Consider the following 21600-nt stretch of genomic DNA (forward strand, 5'->3'; position numbering starts at 1 on the left):
CCGGAAGTGCACTTTCCTCCATCTAAAACTATTACTCCTGCAGTATAATCCATATAGTACACTTTTTTTTATTTATGACAGTTTTACAAAAAAACTGCAAAACGATGAGTTTCCTGTGAGAATAAATCCTGATGCTGCGAGCATTAATAAACGTGGGATGGGGTGTCCGTCTCACTCATTCATACACACACACACACGCACACACACACACACACACACACACACACACGCCTGTTAGGACCACTGATAGCAAATTAATCAGCAGTTCATGACGATAGTAGTGTGAGTGATGGAGGCAGCCTTCAGAGAGGGTCTGCGGGTGCTTGGCTCAGGATTAGCTAGTCAATTCTCATGAGCAGCACAATCTCCCCGCGTCGCCTCCGGGGAAAGACAGGGTCACGGCTGATGAAAATGAGAAAAGGTGGGGAAAATATATTTGGAAGAAATAAAGCACAACTTGCCTCTGGGGCTTCTCATCACAGAAATCAAGATGATATTTTGCATTACTGAAGACAGTGATGAAAAGCAAAGTACATAGGATGAATAGATACGGTATTTGCAGAATAGCTTATTCTAAACCAATTTGCTACTTTTATATTCAATAACATGGCAAATTCTTGCATCAGCACACCTTACAACAGCGGTAATAAAATATGCAACCTATGCTTAAAAGAGAAACTGTTTATTATACATCATCCAGATCTATCATCCCTCAACAAGCGCAGTGAAATCATTTCAACATGCCGCCACAGACGGAAACGCCTCCTAGGTAACACATGAGCCAATCACCACACCCTACGCCTGCTTGTACCCACCCACTCTGTGCCCTATATAAACCATTGTATGTGAATGCTTCCATTAAAATCTCCTGATGATTGAGGGAACCCCTCATGAAACAGTTCTGTAGAGATGAAGTAGTCTTGTGATTTTTCGCACACCTACATATTGCGCTCTACCACGGTATCGAGCACTATTCTCTGGATAATCTAATCAAGACATATATATATATATATATATATATATATATATATATATATGTATGTATACCGATTGAAGCTGAGATAGGCGCCAGCATGCCCCCCCCCCCCCCCCCCGACCCCTAAAGGGAATAAGCGGTAGAAAATGGATTGATGGATATATATATATATATTTATATATATATATATATATATATATATATATATATACATATATATATATTATTTTATGTTTTTTTTTTTTTTTTTTTTGTTTTTTGTTTTTTTGTTTTAAATTTTGACCAAGAACCGAATTTGTAATTGCACTTTTCAATGGAAAACATGGTTATTTACGGCAAAAACTTAATTTTATATAGAGATAGATAGATAGATAGATAGATAGATAGATAGATAGATAGATTGTACTTTATTGATTCCTTTAGGAGAGTTCCCTTAGGATAATCTATATCCCTTAGGCATAAATATTTAAAAAAAAACAACTAATATTGCTGTGGCCAGAACATTGTTTAAAAATATCACATGCTTAAAAATGAAGTGAACATGTTAAGGGGAATTCTACTAGAAGAACATTTATTTTAAGTAACCTTACCAACCATCCTGCAGTCTTTGCCGCAAATAGCAGTCAATGTGAATGTAAAAGAATGCAATGCTTCTCCACACCAACATGCTTGAAAATGACAACGTTGATCAGTGTATGACTCCCTCACTCCAGGCAGCGTGGATCAAGAGGTCTACTATCCCCGCTCCTTCTGACATCCACATGCTGGCAAAAGACCATTTCATGCCTCAAGTCCTCCGCAGCGCATGACGGCTGAACTTCGGTGAGAGTGAGGTTAAAGTGGCACTCAACTCCACCATGAGCAGAGGAGTGATCAGAGAGAAAGATAGGCTCTAATCTTCACATTCCACAACAATCTCCTCATGCGTCGGCCTTGTGGCTGCAGTTGATATCATCTGTAATGTCTGCATCTGCCATCGCTGCGGATGGCAGATAATAACATAGAAACGGCCTCAGGAATATATTAAGGAAATGGAAGAAATTGTTTTTCGTGGTTTTGGCGAGAATCACCTTCATTCTGTGTCCATATACAGACGAGGTGTGGAAGTGGAGTTGTAGGTGGGGATGTTGAACAGGAGCTGGATGTACAGCAGAGCCCCTGGATTTTTGTAAAGTTTGCATTTGTCATTTCAATAATTAAGCTGTACAACATAAAAGGTGATATAAAATTAAAAAAACCTGTGAAAATGCAATAATAAGATTGCTTGAATCAAATTAAGAATGTCTATAGCAGGGGTCAGCAACCATACAATAACATGTTTATCCTATGATATCCATTTATAGGATAGTGGCAAAAGAAACATATGGTTATACACATGTCAGGTTAAATATTTCAGAAATGAGAATACTATGAAAAAGGTTAATTTATTTAAAAAATGCAATTCAAACCAAAAGACCATTTAGCCGGGGGTCAGCAAAGTTAAAGTTAAAGTACCAATGATTGTCACACACACACTAGGTGTGGTGAACTTTGTCCTCTGCATTTGACCCATCACCCTTGATCACCCTCACGGAGGTGAGGGGAGCAGTGGGCAGCGCCCGGTAATCATTTATGATGATTTAACCCCCAATTCCAACCCTTGATGCTGAGTGCCAAGCAGGGAGGCAATGAGTCCCATTTTTATAGTCTTTGGTATGACTCGGCCGGGATTTGAACTCACAACCTACCAATCTCAGGTCGGACACCCTAACCACTAGGCCACTGAGTAGGTCACCGAAATGAGAATACTATGAAAAAGATTAACTTATTCAAAAAAAAGGGTTGAAAATGGAAAAAGACGGGGTAAAAATATATTTTTTGTTTGCTTTTTTGTTTGAGGAAAAGAGTGACACAAACCTTGCCAATTGTTAGAAAGTCCACTGTTTAACATGTCTGTGTGTATGGTTCACTGATGAGAGTATGTGGTGAACAACATTTTGTCCTACTAATTTTGGCAGTTATTGAACTCACCATAGTGTGGACTGTGACGCAACAGTTTGTTTACATGCAAAATATTCCACTCCTTCTTTGCCTCATTTTGTCCACCAAAAGTTTCATGCTGTTATGCTTCATTTGTAGGTATATTTAAGCTCATTTAATATCCTTTACTTATAACCTTATTTGTATATAATTCAGTTTTGCATGTCTCATAACACATTATCTTTATGCAATATTGGCTGTGTTTCAGTTGTTAGTGTGCCATGTTGTTCCAGACCACATTAAACACTACCTAGCTTGCCAAAGATTGTAATAAATCTATTAAAAAAAGACAGCCTGCCATTTCCTTTAACTTGGACACACATCTATATACATTTGGCCATTAAAAGCCAGTCATTTCCAGGAATTATCTCACCTTCTGAGTAACTTGTGAATTGCTAATGGTTTCTAATGCTGTAAAATGTGTAGAATAAATATACAATTTCAACATTTCTGTCACATTTCTGCAACACATAGTCATTTTGATAGTAGGCTAATATAGCTATTATAGACACTTACATCATGTGTTGCCTTCATTATAACACTTATATAAGACTTTTAAAGTCATTTTAATACTAGGCTAATACAGCTAATATAGACACTTACATCCTGTGACTTATATACGGCTTTTAATTTTTTGCAGCTCCAGACAGATTTGTTTTTTGGACTTTTGGTCCAATATGGCTTTTTAAACATTTTGGGCTGCCGACCCCTGGTGTAAAGCTACCCATACGCCCTCTGAAAAATACAAAATGGTTTCTTCCATGTTTGATAGCGGTAAACCTAGAATGGAATGTTTAATTCAACACAGACATCATAAAGTCATCAAAGCTCGCATTTGATTATTTACACACAACATGAGCATTTTGGAACAAGAAGAGGTGTTAGAAGAAAGGTAATTCAAAACTATCTGTATCAGCATATGCATAAGTTTTACTTGTGCATCTCATTGCACACAACTGTGGTGCCTTCAAGAACCCTGGATTAAAGTTAGAAAAATAGGTGTCACTAGTTTTTAAAGACAGGGGGAGACTTAATGGCATAGCTCAGAGGGTAGAACGGCCCTGCCAGCAACTCCAGGGTTGTAATTTCGATTCCTGCTTTCGCCGCTCTAGTCACGGCTGTTGCGTCCTTGGGCAAGGCACTTCACCCACCTTGCTCCCAGTGCCGCTCACACTGGTGAATGAATGTGTATGAATGCTTGATGGTGGTCAGAGAGCACCGGTGGCTATAAATGTAGCTTACCACCATCAATTTGTGAATTTGGACTGAATGAGTGATGGGTGTGTTACTTCTCTGTAAAACGCTTTTTGTGTCTAGAAAAACGCTGTCTACATCAAATCCATTATTGTTATCATTAACGATTGAGATGCAGAACGACAATGATGTATTTTGATTCGTATTTGTCACACCTATGGATCATGTTTTGTTTTGTCATGTTCTGTTTTGATTTTGGACATTCAGTCACGTTTTGCACTTCCTGGTTTTGTTTGTTTCCATGCCAACCTATTAGTTTTCACCTTGCCCTCCTAGTCACGCCCCTCCCCTCAGTCCCGCACCTGATCCTAATTATCACAGCCACTACTTAAGTCATTTTCTTTCTGTCCATCAGTCTGGGAACATTAACTTTCATTGCATTCTGCCCTCATACCTTCATGCCTTCACGCACCCTCGGATACCTTGCTATCCATGCCCCTTGTACCGGTCACAGTAAGTGTTTTTGTGTTAGTTATTCATAGTTCTGCCACAGTGCAAGTTTAAGTTTAGTTCATTGTCTTTCATGCCATCGAGCAGTTGTTTTGTTTTCCTGTTTGTATTTTTGTAGCCAAGTTTTGTACCTCTTTGTGAGCGCCCTTAGTTTGTTTATTTTTGTATTTAGTATTCCAAATAATAAACCATGTACCTGAAAATATATCGAACATACTCGATACATCGCGGGTTTGTTTCTGTTCGATGTCGAAAATGACTATATCGTGAGTATAGAGTTTACGTTCTCACGCAGTTGCTTTTAGCTGTGGGCATTACTCTACACATTTTTCTCACTCTTTCTTGTCTTTCCTTTTCACAGAGACATAAAACAAGCACATTTTCTTACATGCGCCACATATTGTCGCGCGTGCAGCGTCATACGCCCTCGTCAAACGCAGAGAGGTAGCGGCATGGGTAAAGTTAGCTGTGGCAGGTGGGGCTAGCGGACCGGTGCGAGTGGTAATACAAGAGAAAGAAAGTTGTGAATCTGGTAACAAATGGAGGAATGATTAATTCTCAAGAAAAACAGCACAGGGTCCATCGTCTGGCGGTGGTTTGGCTGCAAGCGGAATATGTTGAACAGACAACTGTAATATGTCAGGTATGCGGCAAAAGCGTTGCTACGAAATGTAGCAGCACTACTAATACGTAGCATCATTTGAAAAGTCACCCGCTAGAGAATGAAGAGTGCATGAAACTCCATATGTCAACATCAAACAACGAAATGCCGAATCAACCAGCACTGACCCAATTCCCAAGTCGCCACCTCATAGCAGGGCCAACACATATAGACAGACAACATTCACCCTCACATTCACACACTAGGGCCAATTTAGTGTTGCCAATCAACCTATCCCCAGGTGCATGTCTTTGGAAGCTGGAGTGCCCAGAGGGAAACCACGCAGTCACGGGGAGAACATGCAAACTCTAGTTTGCATTTTAAAAAAATAATTATTTTGGCTTCACTCTTTCTTCTATTCAGTTGATTGTAATTGGAATGTGATAGGGCTTCACGGTGGGAGAGGGGTTAGTGCGTCTGCCTCACAATACGAAGGTCCTGCAGTCCTGGGTTCAAATCCAGGCTCGGGATCTTTCTGTGTGGAGTTTGCATGTTCTCCCCGTGAATGCGTGGGTTCCCTCCGGGTACTCCGGCTTCCTCCCACTTCCAAAGACATGCACCTGGGGATAGGTTTATTGGCAACACTAAATTGGCCCTAGTGTGTGAATGTGAGTGTGAATGTTGTCTGTCTATCTGTGTTGGCCCTGCGATGAGCTGGCGACTTGTCCAGGGTGTACCCCGCCTTCCGCCCGATTGTAGCTGAGATAGGCGCCAGCGCCCCCCGCGACCCCGAAAGGGAATAAGCGGTAGAAAATGGATGGATGGATGGATGGTACTGCTGTTATTAGAATGTACATGAAAAATACATTGTAAGTAGATTTTATTATCAATATTATCGGCCGATGAATGCTTGAAAATGTTGTATCAGAAATTATCGGTTTCAAAAAGTAAAATTTACCACTTTTTAAAACGACGCTGTACGGGTAGCGGTACACAGGCGTAGGGAGAAGTACAGATAAATAAACCTTAAAGTCAATGCCTTTGCGTGTCGTCCCAATCACATAATATCTATGACTTTTCACACACACAAGAGAATGCAAAGCATACTTGGTCAACAGCCATACAGGTCACACTAAGGGTGGCTGTATAAACAACTTTAACACTGTTACAAATATGCCCCACACTGTGAACCCACACCAAACAGGAATAACAAACACATTTCAGGAGAACATCCGCACCGTAACACAACATAAACACAACAGAACAAATACCCAGAATCCCTTGCAGAACTAACTCTTTCTGGACTCTACAATATACACCCCCTGTTACCCCTACCTCCCACCTCAACTCCACCACCTCAACCTCCTCATGCTCTCTCAGGGAGAGCATATCCCAAATTCCAAGTTGCTGTTTTGAGGCATGTTAAAAAAAAATATTGCACTTTGTGACTTCAATAATAAATATGGCAGTGCCATGTTGGCACCTTTTTTCCCATAATTTGAGTTGATTTATTTTGGAAAACCTTGTTACATTGTTTAATGTATCCAGCGGGGCATCACAACAAAAATAGGCATAATAATGTGTTAATTCCACCACTGTATATATCGGTATCGGTAATTAAGAGTTGGACAATATCGGAATATCGGCAAAAAAGCCAATATCGGACATCTCTAATTGTAAGTATTTAAAAAGCATTAATGGATCAAGAGTTCACCGCTAATTCTTAGAGGCTCAAATTTAATCTACACAAGGGACTAAACACAATTACCATATTTTTCGGAGTATAAATCGCTCCGGAGTATAAGCTGTACCTGCCGAAAATGCATAATATAGAAGGAAAAAAACATATATAAGTCGCACTGGAGTATAAATTGCACTTTTGGGGGACATTTATTTGATAAAACCCAACACCAAGACTAGACATTTGAAAGGCAATTTCAAATAAATAAAGAATAGTGAACAACAGGCTGAATAAGTGTACGTTATATGACGCATAAATAACCAACTGAGAAGGTGCCTGGTATGTTAACGTAACATATTATGGTAAGAGTCATTCAAATAACTATAACATATAGAACATGCTATACGTTTACCAAACAATCTGTCACTCCTAATTGCTAAATCCCATGAAATCTTATACGTCTCGTCTCTTACGTGAATGAGCTAAATAATATTATTAGATATTTTACGGTAATGGGTTAATAATTTCACACATAAGTCGCTCCTGAGTATAAGTCGCACCCACGGCCAAACTATGAAAAAAATTGCGACTTATGGTCCGAAAAATACAGTATTTAACAATTTTTGTGTTTGGAGAGATTCAGTTTGCATGGAAGCCTTTTTAGTATCTGTGTTCCAGACAGATTAAGTTTTCCCTCCACAGATGTGGCAATGTAGATGCAGGCAGGTATTTAGCCTCCTGCGGTACGTGACCTCCTTATCGCCGCAATTCTACCAATGCTTTGCTTATTTTAGGGTTAATTAGTAACACAATAATGGGCCATTGATGAGAGAATGGTGATTTGAAAAGGTAGTTAAGGATGCTTTGAGGTTCCTCAGCTACTAAACATGGATACAAACTATTGCATCAGGCCAGGCAATAGTCCTGCTTTATTTACGCTACGTCGCTGTTAGGAAATGGTTTCCATTTGCTTATCAAACATGTAACCAGATTATTCAACTAGATGTTGCATTCATTCTAAACGCTTCCTTCTCAATGTTTCATTAAGTGACATCATCCTCCACATCCGTTGCATTAAAATGCAATTTTCAGAGTGAGTTTGAGTCCACGACACACTTTTTTTTTTTTTTAAAGCCGCAAGAACAATAAACCCATTTGTCTCTTTAGCTACAAGATGTCGCCGCAGTGAGTCAAATCCATTCGGCAAAACGGACCATTTCCAACAGATTAATCCTATTATGCGGTGAGAAAGATTATTTCACACAGGTAAACCAAAGGGGGTTCGGCATTTCTCTGACAATGCAGCAGTTAGCTCTCTGTTTGCGTACTCCGTCTCTGGGAAATGAGATCAGTCTCACTCCAGATTATGTGAGTTACTTGACCAGCGATGATGCTGCTTTCATTTCGAATTAAGTTTTGCCACAGTGTGAGAACGCCCCAGGGAGCTTCTTGCATTCACCTGCAGCACTGTCGCAAAATGAGGAAAATTACCGCAACTATGCTGCCAACACTGCAATGCTGACAGCATCATGAGTCGTCAAAAGAGTGCCACAAAACACTTTTTGTGCTGGCGATGTCTGTATCTCTTACTCATTTAATAACAGCTCTTCTACTGTTTGACTGGTCACTTCAAACCAGGGCTGTCAAACCCTGGTTTACCATTTTACCCAAGTGGGTAAAATGGTAAAATCATGGCATAATAACTTAAAAATAAAGACAGCTCTGTTACAGCGCGGTCTTGAACCCGCAATTCTCCCGCAACTAGTTCTTCCAGCACTCAGAATGGCAGTATGCCAGGAAACGCCCGCGCAACGACGCTTCTGCAGAATATCTACAATCAGCGCACCTGGGGATTATTCAGGTGGGCAGCATAAAGACCAGTGGACCCTTGGAGCATACCCCGGAACGTCGTTAACTCATTGCAGTAAGCATTACGTCTCTGGTTTTCCTCCTGTTGTACTCGCTATCTCTCTTCTCAACCTCCTTGTTCTCTCGTCTCATGTTCCTTGTTTTTTTCTGCTGTACCCACCTTGTTCCGTGTGCTCGAGTTCTGTGGCTCAACCTCCCTCCGGACTTTGGACTGCCTCCCTCGATACTCGACCCTCGCTTGGACACAGACCTTGTCACTTCTCTCCTGCCCTCGACCACCTGCCTGCCTACCGACACCCTTCTTGTCTCGCCCTTTTGGACTGTTGGATGATTCATCCAACACGCACGTACAACATCACCTGGTAACATTCCCATGTTTAAAATAAGGCATAGTCCTGCAACAAATACATAGAGTAGCATACACCTCCCACACACTCATCAAAGATTACAATAAACCCGGTAACCTGAGCTTCCTTGTGTTGTCGTCTCCGTCCACCCCTCACGTACATAACAAGCTCCAGGTTGTTTTCTTTGTTTTGCTTTGGCCAAAAATAGAATTCACATTCTGATTACGTACAAATCGCAAATAATCCTCTGGACAAAACACTTCAAGTTTGTTGAAAATTCGGAGGAAATTGGTGCAGCTTCAAAAACACAATGGGCCCCATTCAGCAGTAAATTCCGAAATGTTCCTCTGATCTTTCTTCCTAAGTGATTTCCTAAAAGAGTCCATTCAAATCCATGATGTGTTCTTAAACGGCCAAATTGTTCCCACCTGCTGTTAAATGGTAAATGGGTTATACTTATATAGCGCTTTTCTACCTTCAAGGTACTCAAAGCACTTTGACACTATTTCCAAATTCACCCATTCACACACACATTCACACACTGATGGCGGGAGCTGCCACGCAAGGCCCCAACCACGACCCGTCAGGAGCAAGGGTGAGGTGTCTTGCTCAAGGACAAAACGGACGTAACGAGGATCGAACCAGGAACCCTCAGGTTGCTGGCACAGCTACTCTCCCAACCGTGCCACACGTCCCCGTCCCTGTTCTTAAGTTTCTGAAAGCCAAATGGTTAACGCGTGTGTCTATCATAATTTGCATATAAACACAGCCTTATTATTCTAATATGCATATCATAGCACCTGTAGATTTTGTTCGTACCTACGAAAACATTGGTGAATACAAAAATGTCCTTAAAAACTTCGTGAGTGGGCCTAAGAACAACATTTGTTCTTAAGAACGGTTGCTGAATGGGGCCAGGTCAGTTTAGATTTAGTCTCAGTGTATCTACAAAGCCAGGATTAAACTTTAAACCGCAGTCTTTCTGGGATTCAACAAAAAAACCACAACATGATTTTTAGAAACTTGATGTCATTAAAGATGGGGATTATTTTGACTGGCCATAGATCTACCCATGGCATTTTTGTTTAAAAGTTAAAGTACCAATGATTGTCACACACACTCTTGGTGTGGCGAAATTATTCTCTGCATTTGACCCATCACCCTTGATCACCCCCTGGGAGGGGAGGGGAGCAGTGAGCAGCAGCGGTGCCGCGCCCGGGAATCATTTATGGTGATTTAACCCCCAAATTCCAACCCTTGATGCTGAGTGCCAAGCAGGGAGGTAATGAGTCCCATTTTTATAGTCTTTGGTAGGACTCAGCCGGGGTTTGAACTCACAACCTACCAATCTCAGAGCGGACACTCTAACCACTAGGCCACTGAGTAGGTTACATTCAGGGTGCTAGCTTGCTGTAAGCTGTTAGCTATTGTATCATCCTACATTGTGTAGTGAAGCATGTTTAACTATTCCACGTCCTGCAGGGATGATACTTGTAAGAAATTGACTTTATTTGTTGCCATGGAGGCGAGGATTAGTGATTTAAAAGTAGCTAAAACACTGCAGACTGCACCTCTTCCTGAGGGCGTTTCAGTGTTATAACTTCACCTTTATTGTTAGTTTTTAGACCAAAATGCGTCCGTTCTCCCTTTTCTGTCTACACACTTTGTCTGCTTGTAAGTACTCCATGATTGTGCGCTGCCGAACATGCTCCTTTGCTCGTAAACCAGCAATGTCATGACAAGATAACTTGCCGTCATGCCCGGGAACCGGTACTTTTCAAACAGAGTTTAGTAGCGTTTTTGATTCATTAGTAGCGCGATACTATACCAGTACCGGTATACCGTACAACCTTACTTTGCAGCAAAGCAGATCAGAACTTTTTACATTAGTCCGTAATCTGCTGCTATATGTCTTTCACTTTTATATTGCAAAAGCCTAACAGTTGACTTAAGCAGAATACACAGATGCTATCAGGGAAATCTGAGTAACCGTGCACAATTGCCAACGTGTTACCACACTTGGAGTGGTTATTCAAAGACAGACATTCGTAGGCTGCAGGTGTTTGTTTAGCAAAAAAAAAAAAAGTACCTTTGGTGTCACAGCCACACCTCAGGGTCAAGATAGGAGGTCTTGCCAAAGAAAAATACAATGCAACTGTCCAGTTTTTGTGCTGCAGGAGGTTTGGTGTCCTTACACAAATACTGCTGTACAAGCAGTTTTATGGAGCTCCACTATATACAGTGGTGGTCTAAAGTTTACATACACTTGTAAAAAACAATGTCATGGCTGTCTTGAGTTTCCAATAATTTTTACAACTTTATTTTTTTTTTTGTGATAGAGTGATTGGGGCACATACTTGTTGGTCACAAAAAACATTCCTAAAGTTTGGTTCTTTTATGAATGTATTATGGGTCTACTGAAAATGTGAGCAAATCTGCTGGGTCAAAAGTATACATACAGCAATGTTAATATTTGGTGACATGTCCCTTGGCAAGTTTCACTGCAATAAGGCGCTTTTGGTAGCCATCCACAAGCTTCTGGCAAGCTTCTGGTTAATATTTGGACCACTCCTATTGACAAAATTGTTGCAGTTCAGCTAAATTTGTCAGTTTTCTGACATGTACTTCTTTCTTCAGCATTGTCCACACGTTTAAGTCAGGACTTTGGGAAGGTCATTCTAAAACCTTCATTCTAGCCTGATTTAGTGCTCATTTTACCACCTTTGACGAGTGTTTGGATTATTGTCCTTTTGGAACACCCAACTGCGCCCAAGACCCAACCCACAGCCTGATGATTTTAGGTTGTCTTAAAGAATATGGAAGAAATCCTCCTTTTTCATTTTCCCATTTACTCTCTGTAAAGCACCAGTTTTATTGGCAGAAAAACAGGCCCACAGCATAATGCTACCACCACCATGCTTGACGGTAGGTGTGATGTTCCCTGGGATTAAAGGCCACACCTTTTCTCCTCCAAACATAATGCTGGGTATTGTGGCCAAACAGCTCAATTTTTGTTTAATCTGACCACAGAACTTTCCTCCAGAAGGTATTATCTTTGTCCATGTGATCAGCAGCAAACTTCAGACAAGCCTTAACGTGTCGCTTATGGAGCAAGGGCTTCCTCCTTGCACGGTAACCTCTCAGTCCATGGCGATGCAAAACACGCAAGACTGTGGACACTGACACCTGTGTTCCAGCAGCTTCCAATTCATTGCAGACCTGCTTTTTGGTGGTTCTTGGTTGACTCTTGATTATCTTGACCAATTTTCTCTCAGCAGCAGGTGATAGCTTGCGCTTTGTTCCTGATCGTGGCAGTGACAAAACTGTGCCATGCACTTTATACTTACGAACAATTGTCGGCACAGTTGCACAGTCCTTAAACTTTGAAATGGATCCGAGGGACTTTCCTGACTTGTTCAAGTCAATGACTCGTTTTTTCCAGATCTGTGCTGAGTTCCTTTGACTTTCCGTAACCGAGTCTAATGACCCTATTTAAATGGGCTCAGAGAAGTCAACAGGTGCTGTCAATCATAATCACTCACATGAAGTTAAGAGGCCATGCCATGAAGCTAATTTGATTTTATTGTAACTTTTCGACATCACCAAATTGATCATGTATGTTGCTGTATGTATACTTTTGACCCAGCAGATTTGGTCACATTTTCAGTAGACCCATAATAAATTCATAAAAGAACCAAACATTGCAAATGTTTTTTTGTGACAAATATGTGTCTATCACCAAAAAAATAAGAGTTGTAGACATTTTTGGAAACTCAAGACAGCCATGACATTATGTTCTTCACAAGTCTATGTAAACTTTTGACCCTGACTGTACAACCAGTATACTGTATTAAAATTAACAAGAAAACAAACAAGGGAAAACATTTCATCTTTGTGAAAAAGACCAGCTGTAACTAATAGTTTGAATGCAAACCAGCAGGCAGCGTGTTTACAATAAAAACACAGTCCAGGGACTCGGGGGCCATAAAAAAACATGTTGGTTGAGGACAAACTTTGCTTTACACAATTCTACAGCGTGACCTCCATGACAAAAAAACCTTGAACACACACAAAAAAAAAACTAAACTGTTAGGGGAATCTGTGCTCTTCAGTGATTTGAATGTGCGGGTCAAAGGTTGGAGCTCCACATTAACTGCCAGCACACACTAAAAAAAGAGCTGCACTGATGTAAGACCGGGTTTAAGTCCCTCAACGGCTCAACTGACGACTGAATGGTCCACTCATCGTTAGATAAAGCCCGTGTGGATACATGAGTGACATTCATTCCCAAATGACGATCAACTATGTCTACATTTGCCCTGCAAAACCTTGACGAGAGTACCTAAAGTACCTTCATGCTCTCTTTTAACGCGGCGGCATTTCCCCTTACCAGACTTCGCCTGTCTGCCGAGGCCTTTGGCAATCCACAAACTCCCTTTTTTATTTCCTTAACAGCCGGCAAGAACTGCTGTCGTCGTCCAAGTATTCTCTCTGACTCAATGAAGCGTATCCTGCTGCTGTGTGGTTTCCACTATAGTGTACCTGTTCACTTCTGTGATACCATGCACCGGGCCCCTCCCCCTCCTACACTACCCAAACACACACATCCACTGGCACACATGTGGGCGGAGCCAAGCTCAGGTGTCCACTTGCAGACAGGTGAGTGGGAATGTGTGCACTGCGGCACGCCTGACAGCTGTTTTGACTTCATCCCCTCGGCCAACAAAGTGTTTAGAAAAACTGCTAATAATGAGTAGATTTCAATGACAACATGAGCGGAAAACACTATTTTGTCATCTATTGGCACATTAATTTGTTTAGCTCTAGTCATCATCAGCGGTCCCTCGAACGAGTATGACAATCCTCCTGGTAGGGGTGTATCCCTTTATGGAGGATGCCTGCGGATGACTTTGTTTAACGTGGGGAGACTGGTGCACAGACAGTCACCACACGATCCCTGACAGAATTGGGTCAGGGTCCAGTGGCATGGAGTCCAAGACGACTGGGGACCCTTTTCTGCTGCAGCCTTTTCCACCATCGGTAGTTCTTAAGTCTACCATCTTCCGCCTGCTCCGCCATTGAGGTCTTCACTGTATCCCTGGCTAAGGGGCAGTCAGGTACTAGGCCTTTGCCAAGGGCCACCTGGGGTTACGGTAGTAAAGGGGTTAACCTCCTAGTGCTCCAAGACCCCATAGAGGAGTCTCCACTGCCAGGTGCACTTTAACTTCATGCCCAGGACACTAGGCTCTAGTAACGCTAACACGAGTGGGTGAAAATAGGGGTATGGTCTCAATAACGACGTTAAATGATAACATTGTTACTTTACTAGTAACGATTAATCTAATTCAGGGTTTCACCAAGTACCGCCCCAGAAAAAATGTGACTCTCCATGTACCACCATATTGACCAAGGTTAAAAACAGAAGCGTAGTAGGCCTAAGTATTAATTAAAAACAAGGTAGAGGTTTTATTTAACACATATATTTAATATGTTTGGCCACTGTAACATTAAGTACAGTCAGAACAGAAACACTGTGTTTGAATATAGGAAAATAAAACACTGTACTTTAATCAAGTAATTATTTGACGTACCCTCTAAATCTGGGGTCTGCAACCCAAAATGTTGAAAGAGCCATATTGGACCAAAAATCCAAAAAACTAATCTGTCTGGAGCCTCAAAAAATGAAAAGCCTAATATAAGTGTTATAATGAAGGCAACAAATGACCTAAGTGTCTGTATTAGCTATATTAGCCTACTATCAAAATGACTGTGTCGCAGGCTGATGCAAATCTTTGTTGACAGAAATGTTGAAATGTAATATTTATTCTACACACTTTTTTACAACATTGGAAAACATTACTAAAACAGAGGCTTTTCAGAGGGTGAGATAGATAACTCCTGTAAATTACTGGCTTAGACTGGCCAAAGGTAAAGATGTGTGTGTTCAAATTGAAGGAAACGGAAACTGCAAATAAAATGACCTTAACTATACCTAAAATACGAGGCATAATGATGCATTATGTGCATACCGCTAGCATACATAGCATGTTAGCTTGCAGACATGGAGTGACCAAATATATATATGATTAGCTCTCCAACAAGTCAATAACATCAACAAAGCGCACCTTTGTGGATTCACGCACAGCATGAACCATTGAATGGACAAAATGAGACAAAGGAATGGCATAAAACACAACTTTCTGTGGCAGCATCAAAGAGAATTGTACAAGGACTTCCGAAATGAGGACAAAATGGTGCGCGCCAAATACTCTCATCAGTGAAGCATGTTTCATGTAAACAGTGGGATTTCTAACAATTAGGAAGGCTTATATCATGTTTGTACTCCTACAGAACCCATATTAAAACAAAACTTATTTTTTTCCTCATCTTTTCCCTTTTTCATACATTTTCGAAAAAACTCCAGGGAGCCACTAGGGCGGCGCTTAAGAGCCACTTGTGTCTCGAAAGCCGGGCGTTGCACTCCACACAAGTCAATAACATCCACAAAGCGCACCTTTCAAGCACAGCATGAAATGTTGGATGGCCAAAATGAGACAAAGGAGTGGCATAAAACACGTCTTTCTGTGGCAGCATCAAAGAAAGTTGTACATGCAAACAAACTACGGTGCGTTCAATGACTTCCGAAATGAGGACAAATTAGCGCGCAAAAAATACTCTCATCAGTGAAGCATTTTTCATGTAAACAGTAGGATTTCTAACAATTAGGAAGGCTTGTGTCATGTGTGTACTCCTACAGAAACCATATTAAAAAAAAACTTCTTTTTTCCCCTCATCTTTTCCATTATAATCCATTTTTGAAAAAGCTCCAGGGTGCCACTAGGGCGGCGCTAAAGAGTCACTTTCAAAAGCTGGGCGTTGCCGACCCCCGACCGAGATGGAGCATGCGTATCACTGGTGGTACGCGTTCCACGGTTTGAGAATAGCTGATTGAATTAAAATGTATGTTTGTTTTATACTGTAATTGGCACGTTTGAATTGATGGGGTTTGCTACAGTCCACAAGACTGTCACAAACACAGCATCTTCAACTCAGGAAATATACTTTTACGGTATCACTTTAGTATGTAAGTAACAAAGACTTAATTAAGAGTTATTTGGACACTATAGCGGAACATATTGTACGTAACAAAGACTTAATTTAGAGTTAATTAATTAAAGGGTTAGGTTTAGGGTTAGGGTTGTATAATAAGGCAATGCAGAATAAGGCATTAATAAGTACTTCATAATGACTAATTAAGAGCCAATATGTTACTAATTTGCATGCTATTATACAACTAATTAATAGTGAATATGTTCCCCCTACTTTAGTGTTATAATTTTTAGTAATGAAAGCAACAACACACTAAAATGAACTAGAACTCCAGGGAGGCAACATCACACAGCAAACAACACACTCGTAAGTATACGCACACGTACACACTAGTACTTCGAGGGAATAATGAACAACAAATCAATGATTGAAGAGATTAACCTGCAATCCTAAAAAAGCGTTTGAAGCACTTTCAATCTCTCTATTAACTAGCGCTACCACAATCAAGTAAAAAGATTCACCTTTGCTGCGGTGACCGTCTGCAAACTGCGAGTCTGAGCTAACAAACACAGCTGAGCTTATGCTACTCTGTCTGGGCGCTGACGTCAAACGTCACTGAGCAACAGGCATTGCCTTTCAAAGGCACAAAACTCTGGTCTCATGAAACATATGCCAGACTTTTGAAGGTTTTTTGTTAAGTAACGGCATAAATACATACCCTATAAATTAATTACACTTATTAAAGGGTATCTCTGTCAGTAATTCAGTTTTTTTTTGGCAAAGTAACGAGCAACTGTTATTGATAAATTTTTTCAAGTAATTTTCCAAAAACTGATCATGAGTGGGATCAGCCGAAACTGATGACCAATGGGTAAGTTCCACTGACAGTTTAACAGTATCAACATGATCTTTAAACTAGTTCCTTATTACATACAATTGTTTGATCAAAACAAGGTCAATATTACACCATAAGCAAACAAAAGGTCAATCAATCAATGTTTACTTATATAGCCCTAAATCACTAGTGTCTCAAAGGGCTGCACAAACCACAACACAAACCACTATGACATCCTCGGTAGGCCCACATAAGGGCAAGGAAAACTCACACCCAGTGGGACGTCGGTGACAATGATGACTATGAGAACCTTGGAGAGGACGAAAGCAATGGATGTCGAGCGGGTCTAACATGATACTGTGAAAGTTCAATCCATAATGGATCCAAGACAGTTGCGAAAGTCCAGTCCAAAGCGGATCCAACACAACAGCGAGAGTCCCGTTCACAGCGGAGCCAGCAGGAAAACATCCCGAAAGGTAACACTATTATCCTCTCTCTACTCATTTAAATACTTAGTTTTTTAACCTCAACGACCTTGTGTGTCCAGGGACCATTGTATGGCATTTGTAAACAATAACAGCTTTTCTGAAGATACAAAAATTTGATGCAATCGTGCACGTATCAATACTAAACTGATACTGCCTTTGGTATCGACACTACTGATTAATGATATGATCTGTCCTCACCTTACGTATAGCCTTGCACCGACACTGGTCTGTGTACATTTTCTCTAGACTTGTATTATATTTCTCTAGCCTCGTCCTCCAGCCCTCCAGTGATATTACTACTTGTAAATGTTGATAAATGTAAATATGCACACAGTGAGCCCTTTTTTAGATAGATAGATAGACAGACAGACAGACAGATAGATGGATGGATAGATAGTACTTTATTGATTCCTTCAGGAAAAGAAATTCCAGCAGCAATGTACAGAGTTGAGATCAATTTAAAAAGTAAAAAGTAAATAATGGGGGTATACATGGAAACAAAATAGAAAAATTTTACAATAAGAATTTAAATAAAAAGCAACAATGGGGGAAAAAATATAACAGTAAAATAATAATATAACATGAGAAACTAGGCAGTAGTGACCATGTTATGAAAAAAAATTGCGCTGTTATTGTTTTGCATCCCCTGTCATCCTAGTACCCCCCGCACCCCCTCAGCAGAGAGGAGTTGTACAGTCTAATGGCGTGTGGGACAAAGGGACCTTTGTCAGCCGGGGGACTAAAAAAAAATAAGGTATCTGCAAGAAGGATTTTTTTTGTGTGTGTGATTGGGTAATGATACAAATCAATCAATCAATCAATCAATTGTATTGGAACATTTTGAAATTTGAATTTTTTCTTTTTCCATTTCTCACATTCGCTGTTAAGGTAAATAAAAATCCACCCATAACCTTTTGAGCAGTCTATAACACAGGGGTTTCGGCAACCTTTACCACTCAAAGAGCCATTTTGACCCGTTTCACAAAGTAAAGATAACAATGGGAGCCACATAATGAAATAATACTGCATACAGAGTTTTTTTTTGCTTTGTGCGATGTATAAAACAGGGGTCTCAGACACGCGGCCCGCACCTTAATATGAAAATGTAATGTTAGTGTGACCCGCAAGTTTTAAATGAATGCCGCTTGACAGCGTCACACCTGCCAACCCTCCTAATTTTCCCGGGAGACTCCCGAATCTCAGAGTAATTATTCTCTTGAATGTATGCTGGTAATCACTCAATTAACAATAATAAGGGCGTACAATGATGACACTACTGCTAGCGCCCTCTACAGCTTGCACAAGTAGCTTGCCAACGTAAAGAATAGTTTGACGAGCCTATTGCAGACACACGTAAGAGACTGCAAGGCATGCTTATTCAACAGCAATACAGGTCACACTGAGGGTGGCCGTTTAAACAACTTTAGCACTCTTACTAATATGCGCCACACTGTGAACCCACACCAAACAAGAATGACAAACACATTTCAGGAGAACATCCACAAGTATCCTGACTCTTCCGGGCTCCATTATACACCTAGCTACCACCAACCCAACCCCCCACACTCGGGGTTCGGTTGGTGGTAGCTGGGTATTCTGGGTATTTGTTCTGTCGTGTTTATGTTGTGTTTTAGTGCGGATGTTCTCCTGAAATGTGTTTGTCATTCTTGTTTGGTGTGGGTTCACAGTGTGGCGCGTATTAGTAAGAGTGTTAACGTTGTTTATATCACAACCCTCAGTGTAACCTGTATGGCTGTTAAAACAACTATGCCTTGCAGTAGCGTATGCGTTCCGAAAGAGGCCGCATCCAAAATGTGACCAGATAGCATGTTGAAAATCCTGGTGCGATGACATGTAGAAAAGGTGTTAGAGGCATAGTCATCATGGCACGTCCTCAAAGTTGATGTCTGGGTGAAAATCGAAAAATGTTAACCCGGGCGATTTCTGAGAGACACTAAAATTTGGAAACTCTACCGGGCGGTCGGCAAGTACGCGGCTGAGCCACATCAGAGTGGTCGAAGAGCCGCGGGTTGCCGACCCCTGCTATAACAGAATGAAAGAAACAGAGTGAAAACTCTTTGTTAAAGTTAAAGTACCAATTATTGTCACACACACACTAGGTGTGGCGAAATTATTCTCTGCATTTGACCCATCACCCTTTATCACCCCAAGAGAGGTGAGGGGAGCAATGAGCAGCAGCGGTGGCCGCGCCCGGGAATATTTTTTTGGTGATTTAACCCCCAATTCCAACCCTTGATGCTGAGTCCCATTTTTATAGTCTTTGGTATGACTCTGCCAAGGTTTGAACTCAAAACCTACCTATCTCAGGGCAGAGACTCTAATTTCTCAGTCATCCACTCTCTTTGTCTCTGTGGGTGGAGGCGTACACACAAAGAGAAGTTGAATCTGGTAATAAATGAAAATGGGTTGTACTTGTATAGCGCTTTTCTACCTTCAAGGTACTCAAAGCGCTTTGACACTACTTCCACATTTACCCATTCACACACACGTTCACACACTGATGGAGGGAGCTGCCGTGCAAGGCGCTAACCAACACCCATCAGGAGCAAGGGAGAAGTGTCTTGCTCAAGGACACAACGGATGTCACGAGGTTGGTACTAGGTGGGGATTGAACCATGGACCCTCGGGTTGTGCACGGCTACTTTTCCACTGCTCCACGCCGTCCCTAATGTACAGTACTCTAAGGTAAAGCCATAGACATGATTTGGATCGGCCCCAAAATGTGATCACTTGTTCCTTATCCCATTTCAAACCATGGACTCTGTCTCAGGTGCAACTCTGTAGTATGTTTCCACAGGTAAAGCACATACCCAGGCCAGGTGTGTCGCCAGTAAAATGTCAACATTCAGTCCTTTATTTTGATACGAAACTGAAACTGCACGAGCAACCTGATTGTGTTTCTTTACTATAAATGTTGCTCAGCTTCAACCCTGCAGGTTTTCTACTTGAGTTTTCAAGTGTAGTGAACTGCCAACTCACCACCGCCAGGTTGTGGCACCGATCCCCTCCCCGTGAGACATTTTAACAGGCTTCTGAAGGGCATATAGACAGTGTTGTGAATGCGGAGCACATGAAGCAGCTGGTTATGCACTTCATGTGAAACCACAGGTCCAAGGGTGTTGCTCAGAAATAGAATGCACACCTCTAGTTGTGCTGTGATGGACTTAGGTATTTAAGAAAGCAGTACACTATCTCTTCGACTTTGAAATGACCCCATTCTTGGATGGATCTCGCGTGGTAGGAAGGTGGGGAGTAGTGTTGTCCCGCTACCAATGTTTTGGTACCAGTACCGTTACCAAAATTATTTCAATACTTTTTGGTACCCTTCTAAATAAAGTGGGCTATTATTGGCTTTATTTTAACAAAAATTATTACCGTACATTAAACATATGTTTCTTATTGTAAGTTTGTCCTTAAATAAAATAGTGAACATACAGGACAACTTGTCTTTTATTAGTAAGTAAACAAATAAAGGCTCTTAATTTAGCTGCTAATATATGCAGTAACATATTATGGCATTTATAAATATAGTATTTTGTCAACATTATTAAGGACAAGTAGTAGAAAATGGATTATTAATCGTCTTGTTCATTTACTGGTAATATCTGCTTACTTTCTCTTTTAACCTGTTCTATCTACACATCTGTTAAAATGTAATAATCACTTATTCGTTCTTATTCTTATTCTTTACATAAGTTTTGGATGATACCACATATTTAGGTATCAATCCAATAAAATCATGGAGCTTACAACGCCCTCTTTTGGTCTGTGCCGTCACTACTCCCCATGCAAACATGACACATTAGTTTTGGATGATACCACAAATGTGGGTATCAATCCGATACCAAGTCATTACAGGATCATACATTGGTCACATTCAAAGTCCTCATGTGTCCAGGGACATATTTTCTAAGTTTATAAACATAGTATAAATAACATAAAAAAAATGAAATAAGATATTGTGATGCCCAAAAATAGACGTACTAATAGTACAAACCCCGTTTCCATA

At 40.9% G+C, this 21600-nt stretch overlaps 1 protein-coding gene across 5 annotated transcripts in view; it reads right to left on the minus strand.

Moving 5' to 3' along the window:
- The window catches only part of kazna (kazrin, periplakin interacting protein a), a 519865-nt gene that overhangs the window by 94832 nt on the left and 403433 nt on the right, over window positions 1–21600 (minus strand). The window contains exon 1 of one of the 5 annotated variants that reach the window (XM_061903798.1): window positions 13588–13742. The exons of the other annotated variants lie outside the window; for them this stretch is intronic. The gene's annotated coding sequence lies outside the window, so the exon portion shown is untranslated. Of the gene's footprint in view, window positions 1–13587; window positions 13743–21600 lie in introns of those variants that run through there. 5 annotated transcript variants of the gene reach the window in all.

This window comes from Nerophis ophidion, linkage group LG06, assembly GCF_033978795.1.
Source record: "Nerophis ophidion isolate RoL-2023_Sa linkage group LG06, RoL_Noph_v1.0, whole genome shotgun sequence".
NCBI lineage: Eukaryota > Metazoa > Chordata > Actinopteri > Syngnathiformes > Syngnathidae > Nerophis > Nerophis ophidion.